At 58.1% G+C, this 6,286-nt stretch overlaps 1 protein-coding gene across 3 annotated transcripts in view; it reads left to right on the top strand.

The window, feature by feature from the left end:
- The first annotated feature begins 2,949 nt into the window (after positions 1 to 2,949).
- The window catches only part of GNB1 (G protein subunit beta 1), an 89,808-nt gene continuing 86,471 nt past the window's right edge, over positions 2,950 to 6,286 (top strand). For 2 of the 3 annotated variants that reach the window (XM_030327683.1, XM_030327682.1), the window contains exon 1: positions 2,950 to 3,187. The gene's annotated coding sequence lies outside the window, so the exon portion shown is untranslated. Of the gene's footprint in view, positions 3,188 to 3,326; positions 3,401 to 6,286 lie in introns of those variants that run through there. The other variant, XM_032594178.1, reaches the window with a different exon arrangement.

The raw sequence follows: 6,286 nt of genomic DNA, 5'->3' as shown, positions 1-6,286 counted from the left end.
CTGGCTGGAAGCTAGAAGCTCCGGGGCTCCTGATAGCTGACCAGGGCGGGTGTCCCTCTGTTCCCTGGGGACTAGAGCTGGGAGAAGAGCCCCGGCCCCCGTGGCTTGTGTATTTTGAAGGGGAATGAGGCCCTGGGCTGTGCAGGGGACCTGGAAATGAGGACCCAGGGCTCTCTCCTCCTTTCCTCCTGCCTCCCCCTCAACTTTGCCATCACATTCATCCATAAACACACAAAGGAGGATTCCGTGCCTGGGCCCCAGGTCAAATTCCAAGGAAGGGCTTGCCCTACCCCGCAGACCTAAGGTTAGCTGGGGCTCCAAACCCTCAGATGGCTGGTGTAGGCACTGGCCTGGTGTCTTCGTGTGTGGCCTTGTTCTGTGGCCTTGGTGTACCTGGGGATGGGCCCAATCAGGTCTGCGGTGGCCTGTGGGATAGGAGAGTCAGGCCTGCAGCCTGGTGCCCACTGTGGACCTTGGGCAGGCATGAAGGGATCCCGGCTGGTGAGGTGGGCGTTCTGAGGGTCCCCCAGGCCCCCTCCCATCCCCACAGGAGTACTCAGGTCTTCACAGAGACCACTCACCCCCTTGCCCATTTCCTTCTGCTCTGCTGCTGGCCCTACCCCCCCACCCCCTTCCTCCTTCACCTCCTCCTTTCCCCCTCCTTTCTTGCCTCATTTTCCTCTTCTCCCTCCACATTTCCACTTCTCTAAGTCCTGGACCTAGGTGGGCACTGACAGCTGGCGTCAGACCTGCTGGATTCAGAGGAATGTCACTGACCCTGAGTCTGCGGCCTTGGGTCCATTGCTTCTGGGACGCACCTGCCAATGCCCATGACACTCATCTTTCCGACTACGCATCACGCACCTCTCCTCTGGAGCAGTGGGCAATGCCACAGAGTCCCCAGGGCCTTGTCCTGGACACAGTGACCATTCGGTTCCAAACTTGCCCACTCCCCTGCCATCTGGTCCTCATGCTGAGTCTTGTCCGTCTCATTCAGATCACAGAGCATCACCCACACACCTTGCACCCATCCCATAAATGTTCCCCGAGGACCCACTGTGCACCTCATGCCCTACTTGTCAGGTAGAACAGCGGGCAAGGGAGTTAGTGCCATCTTCAGCCGGGGAGATGGGCAAGGAGAAAGCAGCCCACAAACGAACCATGTGAGGTCTCAGGAATGAGAGCTCTGAAGAGAAATGTAGCCAACGAGCCACTGGGGCAGAGACCGGGGGAGACCTCTCTGTGGAGGTGACGGGAGGTTATGGGGGAGACCCTCCGGGGCAGATGGAGTCACAAGGGCAAAAGGCCAGAGGGTAGATGTGGTGATCTGTGTGTTTAAGGAGCAGAGAGGGGTCAGAGTGCAGGACAGCAAGGGCAGAGGAACCTGGACATTGTGGGAGGGGCAATGGGAACTGTCATGTCTGCTGAGCAAGGTGGACGTCCCTGCTGCCGTGGGGACTGTGGTGACCTAGAGGAGGTCAGAGCCCGTGTGGGGTGAGGAGGGTGGTGGCAATCACGGGAGATTGGTTATATTGGGGGGGTACTTTGTGCGTGTGCATGTACATGTATGCTTGTGCATATACACACTCCCCAGCTCCTGCCGCTGAAGCAATGGTACTCCAGTAACAGTGAGTACACCTGCAGCCCTGATCCTGGCTTCTAAACACCACTCCCCACTAAAAGGAAACAGGACTTCTCGCAGAAATGGCTGAGCTCAAGGCTGGGCAGGGAGGGTCTAAATTGAACCGGGAATATCCTGTGCCAGGAGAGGAGAAGGGCTCTAGGAATGATGGGGACATGCTTGAATGCTGATAGGAAGGCCCCACAGAGTGGGAGGGGGCGGGACCACGAATGCAGCCCACACCTGGGTGGGAAGGTATGCGCTCCCTGCTGGAAGGATTACACACAGGCTGGGAGGAGCAGAGGCCTGCATCTGGCCTGGGTTGATTAGGGTCAGGGACTGCAGGCTCTGAAGGGAGGAAGGCAGTGGGTGCGTGGTTGTTGCAACCGGGGAGCCAGGGGTCAGCTGGAAAGAAAGAGGTGGTGGTTGGGGACTATTCCACTGACTTTCCTGGGGGTGTCTACAGGCTGCGCACGTATGACCCATGTCCTCCTCCTACCTGACCCCACCTGAGGGGCTTCATTTCTCAGCGGCCTTCGCGGAGGTCGGCCATGCGTTTCCCTCCCGACACTCTTCGGTGGTCACACGTCCCTGCCCAGGCAGCCATTCCCAAGAGAAGTGCCTTGGGCTTGACCTCCCGAGGCCACACTGCTCACACCTGCCCAAGCTCCCACGAGCCCCAGGACCGGCCCCATCCACCGGGTGGCGGGCGTCCACTCCTGGGTGAGCAGAGGCTGGGCATCTGCGGAGGCGGACCCGGTCGAGCAGGGGTCCCTCTGGGATTTGGTCAGCTCGGTTGCACCCCCAGGCCTGAGGGCTGGCTTGGGTTGGGTGTGTGCACATGTGGGTGCCCGTGCAGAGTGCAGATGTGGGGTGCCGAATGCAGAGTGCAAGTGCAGAGTACTGAATGCAGGGTGCAGGATGCCAGGCGGGAGTACTCGGCACGTGTGCGGGATGCGCGTATGGGACACGGGTGTGGGGTCGAGACAGTCCCCACCTCTGGTCCTGCGGCCTCCACTCACATCCACTTGGCGGGGAAGCGAGCGGGTCGGCCCAGGCTAGCTCAGGGCTCCCCGCGCAGTCCCTGGGCCACCAGCGAGGCTGGTGCCTGGGCCACCAGGGCTGGGGGGGGGGGGCTTCCGGAACCCGTTCTCCTACGGCCAGCGCGGCCCCTTTAAGTCGCTCGCGCACGCTCCCGGGGTGGGCGCAGGGAGGAAGCGCGCGAGCGTGCGCGCGCCGGGGACGCGGCCGGGCCGTGCGTGCGCGCGCGACGTGCGCGGTGACGCGGCGTGGGGTTTCCCGAGGCTGCGGGCAGGGGCCGCCGCGCCCATCCCGATGGCTGGAGGCGTCTGAGGGGCGGACGGAGGCGGCGGCGGAGCGGGAGCGGGAGCGGGAGCGGGCGCGGGCGCGGGAGTGGAACAGCCGCCGCGGGACCGGACCGAGCCTCGCCGGCGCACCTGCCCGCAGCGCCCGCGGAGCGGCCCGAGCGCGACCACCTCCAGAGCGGCGGCCGAGGCGGCTGAGGCGGCTGAGGCGGCGGGGCGCGGGCGCGTCAGGCGGGACGAGGTGAGCGCGGCAGCCCCTGCCCCGCGACCCGGGCCACGGCCCCTCCCCACAGTCGCCTGCCAGGAGCCGCCCCGCCCCCACCCTCCCCGCCCCCACCCCGCCGCGGGGCCGCGTCTTCCTGCCCCGCCCGGGTGGGGTCGCGGGCCGGGAGCGGGCGGGGACCCTGCGGGCCTCGGCTGGGGCCGGGGTCTGGGCGGTGGTCCGGTGTCCCAGGTCTGGGGCTCGGGATGTGCGGCCGGGGTCTGGGCTCTCTGGCCGGGATCAGGGTCCGGATTTCGGGCCCTGGGGCCGGGGTCGGAGGGGCTGGAGGCTAGGGTCTTGGGGCGGGGGCTTGGGACCCTGAGGCCAGGTCTGCGATCCGCGTTCTGCGGGGTCCTGGTTTCAAGCCCGCGGTCCTGGCTTCTCGGTCTGGGGTCCCGGCTCGGGGTCCGCCGTCCTGGGTGCTGAGTCGCGGTCCGCGGTCTGGGACCCGGAGTCCGGGGTCCTGGGTCGGGGTCCGCCGTCCGATCCGGCCCGATCTCACTGGGGGCTGTGCGCCGGAGGCTGGCCGGGGCGGAGGTGCGCTGGGCCGGGGTCTGCAGGCCGGCCGGGTCGGGGCGGCGAGAACAAAGGGAGCGGCGGGGTTCTGCAGGGGGTCGAGGTGCTCGTCCCTTGCCTCGGAGAAACGCTGTTTTAAATACACCTTTTCTGGGGACTTTGAAGTTAGTGCTTGCTGGTGACACGATGAAGAAAGGGGGACAGTGAAATGAGGAAGCTGAGGCCCGGCCAGCGGCTGCCCGCGGGTGGCAATTCGGGGTGGATTTAAGGCAGAAACAAAGAGCTGTGCCGGGAGGACCGAACGGTGCGATCCTCGGCTATTTTCGTTTTTGCCGAAAAGTGGGAGGCAGCCCCGTCGCGAGCCCGTCGTCGTTTTCCCCTCGCCGGGCGCGGAGCCCGCGGGGCGGGGCGGGGGGCCCGGGAGGCCGGGCGGCGGCGGCCCCCGCGGCGGGGCCGGGCCGGGGTCCGCGCGCCCCCGCGCCCCCGCGCCGAATGAATGGCTCGGGCCAGGCCCCGCTACAAGATGGCGCGTCGCCGCCGCTGCCATTGTCAGCCGCCGCGCGCTCCCGGCCGCCTGCGCCCCGATTGTGCTTTGGGCCCCATTTACATTATTTAGAAGGGCCAGGGTGGGAGGGAGGGAGGAAGTGACCCCGGGCTGCGTGTCGCCCTTCGTCCTGCGAGCTTTTCGGTGGCAGCGGTGGGGGTGGGGGAGGAGTTGAGCTGAAAATTCCACCCGGGTGGTGGCTGAGCCATTGGACTTTTGAAGACACCCCCCCACCCCCCGTATTTTTCCTTGCCAATTATGTTAGATTCAGAAGGTATTGAAGCGTGTCTTAAGTCCTTTAAATTATATAGTTAGCATACGGAAGTAGTACTGGCTGTATCTACTTAATTCCTCTTTGTGGAAGCTTTTTAGTTTGGATTGTGAGATTTCATTTACTGAAGAAAAACAGCGATGTATGAATCTTTATGTTGGGAAGGGAAGTTACTGGACATTGACAGCTACAGAATACATGACTGAATTTGTGTGTCAACGATGTAGACCTCTTAAACTGTGGTTTTAGTTGGGGGGTGTTTTTTGTGTGTGTTTTCGTTTTACAATCCATCTGATAACAGTGATCTCAATATTTGATGATTAAGCAGCTGCTTATGAGATTGATTATTAACTAAGAAAACGTGTAGATTATTTTTATGATTACCAAGTAAATGGAAGTAGTATTAGCTTTGTAAGAAGTTCCTTTTAAGTCTAGACAGTGGGTAAGGTCTTTAGAGTGTTAGCAGTAAGATTTTTACGTGAATTCTTTGCTTTTGAATTTGAAGCTTTAATCTTTTTTGGAGGTAGAGAAGTAAGGTCTTAGTCTGAATTCTGCTAAGGTAGATAGAGTCTATTCTAGATTCTTCCGGAAGGTATATATTGCAACAAGAAAGTGAATAGGCAGTTCCTTTTTTGCTTCCTTACTAATATTGGGTGTGTGGGTGGGGACAGAGTTGGTGCCACCAACATGGAAACAGTCTGAGAACCTCCACACAGCACAATTGGATGGTAGCTTTTGGCTTGATTGAACTCTCTAACGACTAGAGTTGGCCAGAAATGGAGAGCAACTGGGATGGTTCATTAGAGGCCAACTCGTCAGACCCTGTAGGGGGTGGGGGGGTGGGGGTGAGGCCTCCAGTCTTTGGTGGCTGTGAGGCCCGACTGCAAGTCTGTCCCGAGGTTAGTGCTCCCGGCCTCGCAGGCTTTGTAAGTGCTACAAGGTTTTCTTAGTGAGAATTTGAGAAAGCAAAGTTAAGTTTTGTGACTGTGCCTGTGGCTTATTCCCATTTCTTTCTGCAGGGGAACCAGTGTTAGGGCTACATTTCATCTGCTGGAACGAATGTGTATGGAGGAGATCGTTCATGCAGTTTTGACTCAGAACTGACACTTTCTTAAATGAACACACCTATCAGACAAAAGCCTCTCCTCCAGTAAGGTACTGGAGTTCACAGCAGGGCTGTATTTAGATCACCAAAGAGGTGCTCAATCATTTAATGTCCACTGAAGAACATTCATGATACCTTAGGAAAGATTTCTTGGTTTGATATTTTGAGTTACTTCTGTTTTTTTTTTGGGGGGGGGGGTTGAAGTAAGTTTCCTCAAATTTAATTTTAATCTCTAAACAGATTTAAAAGAGTGTTAAAAGCCTGCAGAATAATGTGTTGTCTTTTTTTAAGGACTAAAACTTAAAATCTCTTCAGATTTTTTCATGCTTAGTGACTTTGATTGCAAAGATTGAATCACCTTGGTAGACTTCTAGTGACAGCTTGAGAAAGAAAGGGACTGATTTTATGAGGAGTTAACTTATTTTTTAAAGCTTTGTTCTGTTACATTGCTAAAAATTTTTGTTGTCCATTGGTTTGATTGAAAAAGTTGTATTTCTCCAAATAGCTTTGCGAAAGGTCTTTAGGATATCTGTAGACTTACCTACCATCAGTTGGCTTTTTAGCGAATACATACTTTAATGAGTAACACTGATTTGATTTTAGACCTGCGGTATTGGCATCTATCTTCATTGGGTTGTTTTT

Source organism: Lynx canadensis, chromosome C1 (assembly GCF_007474595.2).
Source record: "Lynx canadensis isolate LIC74 chromosome C1, mLynCan4.pri.v2, whole genome shotgun sequence".
NCBI classification, from domain to species: Eukaryota; Metazoa; Chordata; class Mammalia; order Carnivora; family Felidae; genus Lynx; species Lynx canadensis.
This window is presented reverse-complemented; position numbering and strand designations above follow the sequence as displayed.